Genomic DNA, 15,879 nt, shown 5'->3' with positions numbered 1-15,879 from the left:
ATGCTTCTACTGATAGGTCCGTTCTCGACCAAAGAGGAGAAGAAAGAAGCACACGGAGCGATCACCTGTGACTTGAAGTGGTGAGTCATCTTGACATGGGCTTGACAGAGCTCCTCGACTCGGTTTCCTGTTCAGCAGCATCCTGTGCAGTTGTCTCATGGCTGCAGCTGGTGGAGCTGAGCACCTTCCATCAAAGGCACGTATAACATTTGGACTGTTCAAAATGGTTTCTTTTCCTGATCCGTATCAGTTTAACTGCTTTTCTTCCCAGCATTGCCTGCTGTAGTGCTGAAGGTGTTGTAGGAAGAGGTGCTGTCCTCCTTGGTGAAGCAAAGCAAAGGAAGGATGTTGTATGAGAAGTGCAGTAAGAGACCGCCATCGGGTAATGGCTCTGCAGAGAGATCAGACCATCTCACAGTATGACGAGTATGTGCTAAAAAGGAAACCAATATGTCATTGATTTATGTGAGCATTGTAATATTGTCAGCGCTTATCTTCGCCATGTTCTTTATGTGTTCTATAAGCCTACTTGCGGTTTTGATAGCAGATCTACATTGGCAGTATGTCATCACTGAACTGTCTATCAGGCAGCAAAGTCCTTTTTGTGCATTGATACATTTATCATTTAGAACTATATAAATTGTTTTTCCAGGCACAATAGTGGATAAACTTCCTTTTTTTTTTGACATAAAATGTCACTTGTCATTGTAAGGTCAATTCACGTGTCTTGTGTAGGCATCTGCATTTCTTCACTATCTGCTGAAGTCCTTGATCACCTAAATAATCCAGGGTAGCCTGAAATTTTGCTGTGTCAGTACTCTCTTCCAGCTCAGATAATATTACATTAGTATTAATATTAAAAACTTTAGCAACATAACCAAATTAGGTCTGGTGGTGGATTAGACATATATGAAACTGAAAGTAATCCTTATGACATAAATATTCAAAATGAGAGTGAGATGGGGAAAAATAATTGGCGTGCATGGCATGTATGAGTACTGCTTGACCTATTTCTGTTTAAAATACTTGTGTTCAATGAGAGTGGCTGATGAGGTAGGGAAAAGATGCTATTGGTGGTTTGGAAACCAGGCATAACTATAAAACTAGAATATCTGTTTCTTTCACACTGAGGTCCTAGGCAAGATTCTGTCTGGTAAATACTTAGAGCAACAGGTATCTCTCCCAGGAAGAGCTTGCAGTCTGAATAGAAAAGGTCTGCATAAGGCCAAAGAGAGAAAGGATTGTTATCCACATTTTATGGCTGAGAATCAATGTGCAGAGGGCTATGGTCCTCATGGCTACATAGGAATCTACAGGCAGGAGAAAGAAAGGGGAAGACCCAGTCTTGTGTGTCATCCTTCCTGTCACGAGATAAATTTCAATAAACAGATGTCTCAATGAAAAGGAAACCATAGAACAAGTTGCTCAAAGTAGATTTGTTATTGAAGGACTGCAATCCCCTAGTCTGCAAGTCGTTTGAATACTTTTTCCTCTCTTAGTATAAAAATGCAGTTTAATGATATTTAAAGTTCTTGGCTTGGGATGTTAAACAAACACTTCCCTACTGTTAATTTCCTGTCCTTAATTAAATTCCTGTCCTTAATTTTTTTGAGTATTCTAAAGCAATCCAAGAGACTATGTTAGACAGCGAGTAAGAAATGTAACTAATTGACAACAAACCGTTCTTCCGTCTCTTTCTTACGTACCAACTTAGACCCACAGAGAATGAGGCGGAAAGCAAACTGTACCAGAATATGGATGGTTTCTTTAAATGTGGCACTCCTCAGGTGCATAGGAACATCCATGCAGTGCAGTTGGAAGGACTGTTCTCCAGCAAGCCTGGAGTTAACACCAGCCCTCTGTCCAGCTCCGCTGCAGCCAGCGGAGCCAACTGCGTCACATACATCTTTATGGTCTGCAGGAGAAAAGCTCCTGAGACAAATACTACCCTGTAAGGTCTAGGAGAGGGCTGAGAAATGTTTGGCAATCAACTGCCTAGTGCAGAATGGTATCTCCTCATTGTAAGGACAGAGTAATACCCTTTTTGTTTGCTGTTTTCTTAACTAAAAAAAAAAAAAACAAAAATGAAAAAGAGGGGGAAGGGATCAAGAAGGGCAAGGCACAGGGCAGTGTGGAGCATGTGCTTGGAGGGGACTCCGCTTTGTCCTTCCTTCTCTCAGTGCCAGTGTTTGTGGGGTGTGCCATGAGGTGTGGTGGAAAGGGGCAGCAACTCCCCACTCTGTAGGTGACGTGAGTCAAGGTGATAGTGTGTAGTTGTGACCCACGACTCTCACCGTGTGGGGTGACGGGGAGATCACTGTGAAGGTGCAGATGGGGATGGAGGCATGGGTTGTGGGACTAGCACAGCAGCTCCTGTGGTTGTAGTGAGGTTGTGGTGGTGATGGTAACTCTCCTGCTTCTGCTTCTGCTCATGCAGGGAGGAAGGTAGGTACCGGGAAATGAGCTTTCTAGGAGCAGGAGTGCATGCTCCTGCTACTGGAGCACCCAGCTGAATTGCCACCTACTGAATAGCAGAAAGTGTGGGGGCCAGTCCTTCTTCATTTCCTGGCCACTCTCTCTACTGTTTATTTCCATCCATATGGGTGGGTTTTCCATCTGTAACAAAAATAAATGCTGCCTACTGCCTCAAAAGTGAGGTAAGAGCAAGAAAAAAAGAGAGCATGGAAAGAAACGATTGCAGAAGAAAAAGCATAAAAACAAAGTGAGGGCAAGGACCACGGGGTTAAAAATAAGGAACTAGAGGAGAACACCAAGCAGAGCTCTCCTCACTGCACCTTTTGGTCCTTGAAAGCACCCTAAGAACCAGCAGACATTGTCCTCTGATGGTCCCCCAGAGACATAATAGGGTGAGGGAACAGAAACAGGCCCTACTTTTGTCAGGACCCCACAACAACCTTCCTCCTGATTAGAAGGCCAGCTTGTCCAGGACAGGAGGAGCTCAGAGCCATACTCATTTCTGCACAGATTTCCAAGTGCTAATGGTAATGAACGATGCCATTTTCTGCCAGGGGCCAGAAGGGGCAAGCCAGCTCCTAGCACAAGTGAGCCAGGTCTTCATCACCTGTGGAACTGCTCAACATAATCTTTTCTTAAGTGCTGATGTTCTCAACTACATTTACTCCAAGCAGCACTCTGTGCTGGCTTCTTCTCAGGAGACCTACATGGCTCTGAGAGTTTTCCTTTTTTCTAGCACCCTGCCATTTCAGCGTGGCATTCTGCATCAAGCTAGAAGCTATCAGCTTTGAAAAGCCTCTCTGAAGCAGCAGAAGGCTCTGCCAGAAGACATTATATTCTGGACAGTGGTTGTGGAAAGGTTGATCTGCAATGTGGAGATGTGGGGCTTGCCCTCCTACCTGCTACATGAGGCATTTGAGTGCCAGCAATCCGCAGAAAGGAGGTTGCTGACATTTCCTATCCCAAATGAGCATAACCCAGGTTTAAAACCAGAGCAAAAGCCTCCATGCATAAAGGTGCAAAGAAAAGACTGTCACTGTTGACAGTAAATACCAATACCACACAGGTTATATAACATTTTGAAATGCGGTGCCTGTGCCTTTTACCCTGGCAAACCCCGAACTATGCTGCTGCAATTTTGGGGGTCATTTCTATAGTCTGAGGCATTCTGACACAGTATTTCTTAATGAGGAGAGGTCCTATAATGTATTTCCAGTACCAAACAACTGTGGAATTGCCACTGTAACTGTCACTTTCCCATTACATTAGGGCTCATGCATGAGGAAAAATGTTCTGTTCTGCCACTGTGAAGACACAGCTTCAAAGAGATTTTGAGGAGCTGGTATTCAGAGCTGGGCCATGAAGGGAGCTACACACACTATTCTAGCAGTATGCACGGCATAGTTCTTGGAGTACAGTTGTTGCTGTTATTGGTTGTCACTATACAATTGATTGTTGCCATAGTATTGATTGATATTATACTATTGAATGCTGATACTAATTTGTAATAGCTTGAGAGATATAAGTATTCACTTTCTTAACCATAGGTATACTTGCTGGAGGTGTTTTTTTGTGGTAGTTTACTTGCTCGTGGTGATTTGTGTGGCATTTGTGGTAATCTGTAATAAAGCAAAGAAATTTAAAGGATAAAAGCCTCCATGTCCTTGTGTATTACAGACTCCTGTGAATTCATGGTCGCGCTCTCCACACACCTGCAGGCTGGGTAACCCTTCGGGTTGGGATGAGGTGTCAGCTCACAGGCATATCAGAAGTTACTGAAACTCTAAAGAAAAGTCTGTGGTGTCTCAAAATCTGCACAAAAAGTATGATGTTATAATGACTCTGATCTGGCCCGACCGAGGGTGTCTGCCCAGAGGTCTGACTACTCTGCAGAGGGACTGTTTTTACTGGGGGAAGCAGAGCTTTGCCTGCTTTATCAGGGACACCACATTTGCTCTCCCCATCCAAACAGGGGCTGCCCATGCTGCACGCGTGTGGGGTTTACCTCTGCTTCTAGCGATTCCTCTTGCAGCCCCTTTGGTAGGAGGAGGGATGCTCGTCTCCACCTCCACTCTTTGCAGCCCCAGATCCCAGAGTTTTGTAGCACGGGAGGTGTTTGGGAAGTGGGACTGGCTGGCCGTGCTGCAGAGAGCCTGGAACAGCAGGCAGCACATGCAGAGTTGCAGCTGCCTGCATGCAACTTGCAGCTGCCTGCATGCAAGGGAGGACCTGCTGCGGTAATCCTTGGATGGGGGTGGACATGGCGGGTGGAGGGATCAGGGTTGACTTTGGTCTACCTTGGCTTTGTTGGGGAAACCACTAAACCCCATCAAACCGAAAATGTGCAAAACCACACTGAACGGAGCCGAGTAGTTTATGGTGAGGTGTTGCAGAGATGCATGCTATGGTTCAGGGCCTCGTTCTTGTATGGCTTCGGGTGTCTGAGATACGGACGCTGCAACATGGGTGGAGCTGGTGGGACCTACTGGATCACTTCTCTCTTCCCAGGAATGAATGGCTCCCTGCAGACTACTTGGTTTGCTGGGTCTGGCTGAGACCAGGGGAAGTTAAGACTGCAGCAGCACTTTGTGCTCTGCTATGCAGTTATAGCTGGCTGACACAAAATGTTTTGGGAGAAAGCTATCCTGTAATGTGTATTGAATAAGCGCACGGTATGGACAAGGAGGTTTTTGATTTACAAAATAATTTTACAGATTTTTTTTAAACACTTTTACAGCCTGCATTTATTGACACAACTAATCATGGTCTTAGAGGTGCAAGGATGAGCAGAGATGGGTATTTTAAAGAGCCCTTGGGTAGAGGAGGAAACAATAAAAGAAGCTTTCCCAATCTTTCGTTGAAGAAATTAACATTATAATGTTAATTTAATATCTGATCATCTCAGCTGTTTGGTGGCTGTGGTCTGCTTGTCTGACTGTCCTGACTGAAAATCCCTTTGGCCTCTCTGCTCTGATCTCCTTTGACAATACACATTGGATCGCCAGGGTCTCCAGAGGACTCAACCTGAAACAGATAGGCGTGTATCTGTGCTGTAGGGGCACTGGCTTCTGAGGGACTCAAGACTCCTGAAACCAAGTCACCAGACTGCCCATGCAGCAAAAAAGGCCAACCACATACTGGGCTGCATTTGCAAGACTATAGCCATCCAGCTGAGGGAGGTGATGGCTCTGCTCTAGTCAACCCCTGTGAGACCACATCGGGAATACTGGGTCCAGTTTGGGATGCCCCAGAGTAAGAGAGAAACTGGCATACTGGAGTGAGCCTAGTGGAGGGGTAGGGGGCTGAAGCACATGACGTACAAGGAGAGGCTTCGGGACCTGGGTTTGCTCAGACTTGAGAGGACTGTTTAAAACTAGGTAGTAGAAGAGTGAGGGGAAGACAGAGTTGGACTCTTCTCAAAGTTGTAGGAACATGGGAAATTCCAGCTTCATAAAAGGGAAAACAATGTTCAGATAATAAGGAACAGGTGCCTGAGAAGGTTGTGGAGTGTCCGTCCTTGGAGGTATGGAAAACTTGACTGGACATGACCTTGAGCAAACTGCTCTAACTAGACCTGCTTTGAGCAGGAGGCTGGACTAGAGACCTCCAGGGAACCCTTGTGATTTAGATGACTCTGTAATGCTTTGAAGGGTTGTGGGCAATTTCTCTGTGTACTTGTAACACATGCAGTTTCTGTAAAGCAAGTGGTTGAACCAAGAAATTCTTCCCATCATTTCCTAGTTAGGTTCATGTGTGACTTCAGTTGTTCCAGTTTGGTAAACTCCCAGTAGGCTTGAACCTGTACCTTTAGCATAGACTTCCTTGCTTGATTTTGTTGGCAATAGCCATGGGATCTTATCTTCTGTGGGATGATTTTGGGAGTCACTGGCACTGTCAGGATTGTGATCTCATTAAACAGTTCTGCAAGAGTGGATAGAGCTTTTAAGCCTTTGGGTCTGTAGCAGTGCTGGCTATAGAGCCGCAGGGTCCTTCCAGTAATGCAGAACAAAATGGGAAACAGTAGGTGGTGTATCGTAAACCTCTTCCCATCTTGATTTGATTTCCAGAAATGTTTTCTGTTACCGTATGAAAGTGTTGGGAAGGCAGGCTTTCCTACTGAAACCCAACGAATGTTCAAAAGTGTCTCCTTCCCTGGACAAGAGGAAATATTTTGAAATAGGAGGACCAAGAAAGCGGTGGATGAGTGGGGAATAAGGAAGGATCCCATCTGATAGACAAAAAAATAATATTGTCTCTGAGAAGTAGGCAGAGTAGTGAGGGCAGAAACTGAGTGGAAGACTGTAGCCAGACACTGCAAGTGTATATACCCTCCCCCCCCCAAAGAAAACCCCAAACCCCTAGATTGAGGCTTTTCTCTTAGAAGCAATCAGAGAAGCCACAGGAAGTGAAGCGTAAAGCGTAAACATTCAGAAATGCAGGTACTGTGGTGTCTAAGGGGCAGCCAAGAATTTGGCCTCACATTGGAGAAATGACAGCAAAACCTGCCCTTGTGGTTACAGTCTAAGCAGGTCAAATAGGTGAAGGGCGCAAGCAAAGTTAGCAGTCACTTGCTGGCAACTTTGGGGGAACTTTGCAATTTTGGGGAAGGGTGAACTCGGTGAAGTAAAAGTGCAGAAGGCTCTCAGTTGCTGCGAGTTCTTTCCTTGGCTTTTTGGATAGCTGTTTGCAGAGCCTGCAGACTGCCTGGCTGCTCTCTGCAGTTCTTCCCCTGTGCAAAAGAGGGAAGAAGAGACTATCCTGCTTCCTCAAATTGGGGAAATTTCTTCTGTGCGGCACAGGGTTTCGAGGAACCGAAGGGTGAAATAGGAGGGGAACCCCTCCGTCCTCCACAGTTTGTGCCTGTGTCACCAAGAAGTTAATTGGAAGTGAGGCAGAAGAGCGAGTACCTGGAGAAGTGAAAGGCCATCCACTGTTTTCATTTTGTCTGGCTGTAGCAAAGGATTTGTGCCAGGTTCTGAGTTCCTTTTTCTAAACTGGCCCATCAAAGGGCAGACCACTGTTTGTTAGAGTGTTTTAAAACTAGGACTAGTTGCATGCTTTCTTGAATTATGAAAAAAACATGTGGAGAGCTCCCTTTGTGTTCTTATTTTTTTTGCCTGGGTTTTCATTTTGATTGGAGAAATTAAAACAAAAACCCTCAGCGCATAGTAGGTGTAGATTTTGACATGTATGAGTATTAGATGTGTATTAGAGTGAGGCTCAGCTGTAGCGCTTTAGGATAGCGCAGAAAAGGGTGGTGATTTTAGGCAATGTGACACCACCTCCGCAGCTCCTGCCTGCCAGCAAGAGCTGTGCATCCGTAAGTGGTTCAGTACAGTCCCAGTGGCTCCTCACTGTTGGGTTTCTGCTCTTGGAAAAGTTTCTGTCTTAGCTTCAGAGTGGCTGTAACATGTACTACTCCGTTTCTTCAGCATAAGAGGACTTGACCCTGTAGGCTTTCCACGGTGTTCAGGGTTCTCCGTAGTTTGCTCGCTGCCGGCACTAGTGGGTGCAGTGCGCATTGCTTTAGAGAGCCAGCTCTGCAGGGGACAGTATGGATTTGCTGAGCACAAGGAGATGCCACTCATAAAGCATGCTGACTCCAATATATAGGAGCATGTTGACTCCAGAATGTAACAGCTGTCAGCATAGCCTGACACAGTTACTGACCAATTTAATTTTTCTCTTGCAGCTCCAAATAAGGCCCATCACTTTTTTTTTCTTTTCTTTTTTTTTTTTTTCCCCCAGTGAACCCATTCAAGGCAGTGGCACATAGCAATGCACCCCTCACTGCCGTTCTGGTGTGACCGTCAGATGTCGCTTCATCTGCAGCTTTGCAAAGTGTGGCATCAGCAAGCAGTTTGCTACTGTTTTGACCAGCCTGAGTGCTAGTTTGCTGGGTGGATGATTTCAGTGAGGCTGGTCCAGCGATCAAGATGCTTGAGAGTTCATTGTTTGGAGGAACTTGAAACACTTTTATCCTTGCAAGTCGTTTTCAGTACTAGCAAATCAGTGTCAGATTTTGGCAAGAGGACTGGTTCTTTGTTTGATGGCATCTTTTATTAAAGGGGTAGTTATACCTTTATTCAGTTTTCATTCCTCGAGAGTTGCTCCTTTTTGCAATGGCAATATTGTGTTTCTTTCAAACATTTAAAAATGTGTTTTGTGACTTACAGGTTGTTGCCATAGATCACTTAGGCATTGTGTAATAAACCAGTTGGTCAAAACAAAATTGAGTTTCTTTCTCACTGTACTTTTCTCACGTGGCTGCCAGGGAATGAGTGGGGCTGTGTGGTATTCCAGGTCCGTGCACTAAGAGCTTTAGGGAATGGTACAGGATATGGTGTGCCCATCTGTGTTTTGTGTGAAAACTTAGAAAAGTACACAGACTCTATGATGGTGTGTGAGAACGTGGACCTGTGCTTTCTGCATGGAACAATCTATTTAATGAAGTGTACCATAATTGTGCTAGGCAATGGATAGAGCTCTTAATGGTGAAGAATTAATTTGTGTGGGATGGCATGTTTGCGTGCATCTGTTTTGCTCAAGATATATCTTTTGTGTTCAGAAATGTTAAGTTCTTGTTGTTCTACAAGGACTCTATCTTACCTAGATTTTATCATTCTGCCTTGTGTAATCTGCTTCCGCATCAGTATGAACCCAGGCTAATTTCTTGAGTGGACAGTTTCTTGACTCATTGTGGTAATTACAATGTGGTCACACATTGTAAATAAGACCTGGCTGAAACCAAAGCCCAGAACCATATGATTTTTATTCCATTTTCTGTAAATTCTTTGCTGAAATTCAGTGGCAATAGTAGGGCACAGCCATAGATAGCGACATGAATGGTGTTTGCCAAACCTGGAGATGGGCCTGCAGTCGCTGAATTGGTCCAAAATGCAAAGAAGCTTCTTTCTTTACCATAAAGTACTGATGCGTTTAGTTGTATGAAAGACTGTCTTTCTATACCTCTGACCCACCGTGGTTGGGAGGAACAGGTGAGTGGCAGCCCAGCTGAGGAGCTGTAACTCAGCACGAGGAGTTTCTGTGAAATGGTACTGAACGTGCACCACAGAAGAAAGGTAATTCTTCAAACTTTGGAGAATGGCAGATGCCACAGATTCTTCGCTGGGGTAGATAGCAGCGCTGCGGTCTTTTATAGAGACAAGCTTCACCAGGTAGGAGCTTATAAGAACATGTTTTTGTGACTTCCTATATCTTTTTAATAATGCCATTCTCTTTGATGGACAAATGAAGAAAACACATGAGAAACACCACCCAAGTGAGTTCAAGTGATCTGCAAAACCGATGTAGGGTATTGCGTGAACTTCAGTGGAAGCTGTGAGTGACAATTTGACCTTCAAGAGGTGCTAGATCACAAAAGGTTCTTCCTGGGTGTAAAAATAAAGGGGTTTCAAAATCCTTTTCTGCCTTGGTGTCATAAACAGCTGAAGTGATGGGATGGCTTGCCCTCCCCATATGCACACCAGCCTTTGAGCTCTTTGGTTCCCTGTGAGACTGGATTTACTGTGTCCACCTAGAAAGAAATGATGCATTGTTTTCTTGGGTTGATTTTGTGCTCAGCCAGTGAGCTGTACGGGCTTCCTACAACTCCCTGCTCTTGGTTTGGCTCATGCCATTTCTTGAGTGCGTCTTTGTCTTTCTTACAAAACTAATAACAGAGCATGAAATTCACCTGTAGGATTTCTAAAAGGATGGTTGTTTGACTCCCCTGTTGAAAAATCATAGCTAGTTTGGAGATGGATGAAGAATTGTTTTGTGTCCATTTATACTAGTGTTTGGACAAGATGATATGCTCACAAAAGAGAGGCTGGGGAGACTTGGATGGTAGTCTAGAGTGAAGAGCTTTCTTCAATAGTAATTGCAATGCAATTAGCTTTCCTTTTCTGCAATAATAGAGTGTGGAAGATTTTTCAAATTCTCCCTCAAAGCCCTGTCCTTGGGCAGAAGAAATTTGCCAATTTTGTGTAACTGCAGTTTACACTATCAAATTCTTTATGCTTGAGACATAGTAATTAAAATTCAACAGAGAGCGGGAACGACAGACACAGTAGATTCCTGGCAATTACAAAGTGTTTTCTTAAACTGTAAAGGGATGAGATAATTACAGTAGATAAGGCTTAGTATGTCAGAGCTCTTGGCTGTGTATCTTCCATTTATTCAAAGATTTTAATAGTAACCCAGAAAAGAAAACCACTTTAAAATTCGAAAGTCATGGTAATGCCTTCAGCATTTTTTTCTCACCTTTTATGGAATATTCAGTTGCATTGCAAGCCTACTTGGTGTGTCCAGACTTCGAAGTGCATGTATATCAGCTAGCAGACCTCTCTTTTTTTTCTGAACACAGTCACACACAGGCAATCATACCCAGGCTTTAGCTCTTCAGTGGATATTTTTATTTCTTTCATGTTATCGACTCAGGCATCTAATCTGTAGAGAAGAGTTGGTGTCTGGACATGGCCTTGTGCTTTACAGTTCCTGGTGATTAGTAAATAGTATTTCACATCCCATTCTAATGCACCCAGTTCTTTTCATGTGCTGTGTAGGGAGCTGAGGTGCTCTGGATTAAACTGGAAGCCAAAGACTTGATGCTCGTTTACTTCAGGACCTTGTATTTCTGCAATGTGCAAGGAAGCACAGTCCGGACCTACACAAGCTAGGACTGTCCATACATGAATATTTATGGGGTGCTCTATGAGGATACATTCTGTGCAGCATGAAAGCAATTTAACCATGGCAGCGTGGGGCTGTATTTGAGTTTGCCCTTCCTCTCTACTGGGCAGTATAGCTGCGGCTGCAGGCATACGTATGGCTTGTGAAGCCAGCTGAGGCTTTCGCTGTACGTTATACAGTGGGGTTCTGCATTCAGCTTTGAAGTCCAACTCTGGTATTTGCATCTTGCTAATGTGATGGATGGATTGCTTGCAGAAGCTTTGAGCAGCCCCTGTGCATTGTTTTTGTTGTCAGTGAGTCAGCACAGATCCTGGCATCTGTATGTCTGTTCTGAAGAGTGTCCTGGCCATAATGGCTGCAGTGTTGAAAAGAAGCAATAGGGAATTACAGAGAGAATGTGAAGTGGAAGCAGGGATGAGGCTTCACCAGGCAGTTTATACTGAGTTTTGTGGCAAGTGCTAAATAAATGCAGTAATAAACAGGAAGTCTGGGACAGATACAGTATGTGGTAGACTGGACATGACTGTATCAGTCAGCATACGCTTGATGGAAAAAATGCGATGAGTATCTTGGCAAGAATCACAACCAAGGGATTTTAATTTTTAGGAGGAAACAGTGAATGAAGGCAAGGTTCTTAAAAAAACCCAAACAAACAACAAACCCAGAAGCTGCTGTATAGAACTAAGCAAGAAGGTAGTAGTCTGCTAACAAAAAGCAAATACAGCAGAAAGTGGATGAATAGCAGGCAAACCAGAACTCCACACAAAACAGGAAGAAAAAAATCAAACCTACCCAAAAACAAGATGGGGGGAAAAAGAGGGTTGTGTGGTGTGTGGAAACACATACTTTTGTCTCTTTGTGCTGAAAGCTATCTGAGTACAGGTGTCTCTTCTTACAGATCTGAACTGCTCATGTGCTCTGGATAGGATATTCCTCTGTTTTCCTTCAAAGGATCTAGCAAAGCCCAGGACCCTCTGATTCAAATGTTCTCATACTATGGTATTTCTTTTGATGCAAGCAATTGTGGACTCCTGCAAGAGCTGCATTTTGATCACCCAGGTGCACAGTGCAACTTGCTTCCAACCTGAGTTACCGACTTGAACCTCTACCTACCCAGCCTATGTGGCTGTCACAGAGGAGAGTCAGATGAGTCAAAGGCCTTGCAGGAAAAGTACACGGGGCAAAACAAGTACCTGCGATTTGTGTCTAGTTGAGTGCAAAATGAAAAAGGCAATTTTTTTTTTTTTTCTCTTACCGTGGGGTCTTTTGTCTCACTGTTACAGCTTGCATTTAGCTTTACATGCAAGGTAAGTGAGCAAAAAACCAGGAAATTACATTTGAGAGACATGAACAGCAGGAGCACCTCATTGAACAAAGGAGAATTTGCAGGAAACACCTATTGTTTTAAAACAAGTTTGGGCAAACAGAACCAAATGCATTTATGCTACAAGAAAGGGACTTCAGAAAACGAGTTCCGTGATCTCCAAGTGAGCAGAGATGTCTGGGCAATGTGACAGAAAAGATTAGGGTACCCATGTACCACATAGTTTAAGCTAATGCCAGTTTATAGAACGCTGTGAGAGCTTCCAGTGGGAAGATTACATGAGGTTTGTTCCTTGCATCCCTTTAAGGAAGTGGGGTTTGGGTCACAAATCTCATACTTAGAGAGAGATAGTCTACTGTAACAATTTTTTATTTAGGATGGTACAGCTGAGCTTTTGTTATGCATTTTCCAATTGGATCTTACTGTAAAGAAAAAGCAAGATGGGAATAAATTGTGAAGATCTGCTTTGTGGAAGGCTAAGATTTGCAGTAGTTTTGGCTCATTTTCTGATAAGGATAGAAATCAGAAAGCCAGTCTTTACCTTGGATGAATGAAGAAGAAAGAGAAAGCAAGAGTATTTGCTTCTGGCTTCAATTAGGTGTGCTACTATCCCCTGCCAAATTGCTTATCAAAAGCAAATGGTGATCTCTCTGCTTAGTGCTGTTGCTCTGTGCTGATGTTCCATTGCCCAGTTCAGCAGCAAGTGTGTATATTCCAAGGTCTGATTTTCTCTGGCAACTAAAAATGGAAAAACACTATATTCTATTGAGCCTTTCCATTTATTTAATTCAGTTCAATATAAAAGTGTATGACTCCATGAAAATTCAGCTTCATTTTGAAAGCGTTTTCCTCAAAATGTAGAGCTGCTGTACATGAGTGCATGTACTGTATGTATGATTTTTTGCAATGCATTGAATAAGTGCGTACTTAAACACATTTTTCTGCCAGTAAGACTTAGAGTTGTATCAATTATATAACTCCCATTGACAGTAAGAGGAAGTGCAAAATCTATATTTGTTGATCTGTAATGATGTTTTTTCAAATAAGGAATAATAAATCCGCTTCCTGCTAAAATGATCAATAATACTGTCCTGGTTTCGGCTGTGATAGAGTTAATTTTCTTTCTAGTAGCTGGTATAGTGTTATGTTTTGGATTTAGTATGAGAATAATGTTGATAATACACTGATGTTTTCAGTTGTTGCTAAGTAGTGTTTCTACTGAGTCAAGGATTTTTCAGCTTCTCATGCCCAGCCAGCAAGAAGGCTGGAGGGGCACAAGAAATTGGGAGGGAGGGGACACAGCCAGGACAGCTGACCCAAACTGGCCAAAGGGATATTCCATACCATGTGATGTCATGCCCAGTACATAAAATGGGGGGAGCTGGCAGAGGGGGGGAGGGGGCAGATTGCTGCTCAGGAACTAACTGGGCATCAGTCGGCGAGGGGTGAGCAGCTGCATTGTGCATCACTTGTTTTGTGTATTCCAGTTCTGTTGTTATTATTATTATTATTATTGTAATTTTTCATTGTTATAATTATTATTTTCTTCCTTTCTGTCCTATTGAACGGTCTTTATCTCAAACCACAAGTTTTACTTTTTTTCTTGACTCTGTCCCCCATCCCACTGGGGGTGGGGGTGGGGAATTGAGCGAGCGGTTGTGTGGTGCTTAGTTTCTGGGTGGGGTTAAACCACAACAGGTGCCAAAAATGTTGAAGCAGAACCACTAAAAAGGCATAAAAAGACTCGGCTATCAGCACATCAGTTAGCAGTAGTGAGAGCTGCAGCAGCATGCAATCCCATAGCAGCAAGCGGGGCTTTTCTGAAAGGTGGGTACCCTTGGGCCATCCACCGCTGGGTGCTTGCGCCTGGGTGTCAGTGGCCTGCCTTACCCTAGCTGTGGGGATATGTCCTCTCTCCTCTGCCCTGTCCCCATTTCTCCACCCTATGGTGGCACGTCTCTTGCTGCGTAGAGTGACTTTTTCTTCCTCTTCCAGTCATCCAACAGAGAGTTATCCCTTGTGCTGAAGCCCTCAAGGTCCCTCCCAGTGTGATGGAGACAGCCTTGCCAGGCTGCTCCTCCAGAGCTGAGTCCATTTGCTTTGGACTGTCCCTCCACAGGAGCTAGGACACAATGATTCGCACAGAGCTGTGAGTAGCCCAGAGGTACCTCTTCTCTAACCCCTGAGATGAGGTGAGGTCCCGCACAGAAACCCACGCTGCAGAGAAGCAGTGGCTGTGGGTGCACAGACCATGCACAAATCAGGCCAAGGATGTGTGCTAGCATCAGTGGTTGGAGTTCATAAAATGAATTTGAGGTGTTTTCCAGTGTGGGCACAGCTGAGGTGGCCTGATGACATCTTGGTGGCATGTGGTTGAGACAATCCCAAGGGGGGGAATCTGAGCATTGTGCATCACCTGCCTGAGGCAGAGCAATAGCTCTTCCCAAGCTCACCGTGACACTGTGGGCAGTCACTATCTTCTCTTGGATAGGAAGGGTAAACGCCCTGCAAACATCTGCCAATATCTGAATGTTTTTATAGATATTATTAGCATTCTTCTAGGTATCAGTGACCAGGCTTGTGTTCAGTTCCAAAGATGCAGTCTTCCCAGGGACCTTTAACTTCACGGATGAGAAGAACCGGACAGGCAATGAGGAACTGCTGCTTGATATGAAATTCTGTTGTCCTTTGCTTCCTCGGTAATAGTTGGCTGCTGAAGCACCCTGTCTGCACTAACAAGCATGTTCTCAGCTGGAATTGCTGCTATGAACCTGTTAAGACAAGTGTTATGTGCTTACCGTGGTGGAGATGATTTTCAGGTGGTTGGCAACATACCCTGTAACACATGCCTCTGTCCAAAAAAGCATCCTGGGTCTTGAAAAGCAAGATGGTTAGCAACAGGGCACCCCAGAAAGAATTAAGTCGGGCAACGGGACCCATTTCCAAACCAATTTCATAGTCAGTGGGGCCAAGGAACATGACATTCATTGGGTGTATCACATCGCCTGTCACCCACCAGCCTCTGGAAAGGCTGAGCATTACAATGAGCTGCTAAAGACTATGCTGAGAGTGATGAGTGCTGGGACATGGAAACACCAGGATGTAAATTTAGCAGAAGCCACTTGGCTGGTTAACACCAGAGGTTCTGCTGACTGACCTGTCTCTTCCCAGACACTACACACTGTAGGAAGAGGTAAGGTTACCATAGAACATGTAAGGGAACTGCCTGGGAAAGACAGTGCGGGTTGCTCCTCCCTTGGGAAGAGGTAAATCCATCTGTGGGATTGCTTTCACTCAAGGATGTGGGTGCACTTGGGGGGCAAAGTGGAAGGATGGGGAAAACTGGCACGTACACCAAGGAGATTTAACCTTGGGGGAAAATAAGT

General features: G+C 44.4%; 1 long non-coding RNA gene across 1 annotated transcript in view; it reads left to right on the top strand.

The window, feature by feature from the left end:
* The first annotated feature begins 326 nt into the window (after positions 1-326).
* Positions 327-15,879, top strand: part of LOC126047620 (uncharacterized) — a 25,237-nt gene continuing 9,684 nt past the window's right edge. Inside the window, exon 1 of the long non-coding RNA XR_007508626.1 lies at positions 327-417. This is a non-coding gene — a long non-coding RNA (uncharacterized LOC126047620). The remainder of the gene's footprint in view (positions 418-15,879) is intronic.

Source organism: Accipiter gentilis, chromosome 18 (genome assembly GCF_929443795.1).
Source record: "Accipiter gentilis chromosome 18, bAccGen1.1, whole genome shotgun sequence".
NCBI classification, from domain to species: domain Eukaryota; kingdom Metazoa; phylum Chordata; class Aves; order Accipitriformes; family Accipitridae; genus Astur; species Astur gentilis.
The sequence above is the reverse complement of the archived record's forward strand: the minus strand, read 5'-3'. Positions and strand labels throughout refer to the sequence as shown.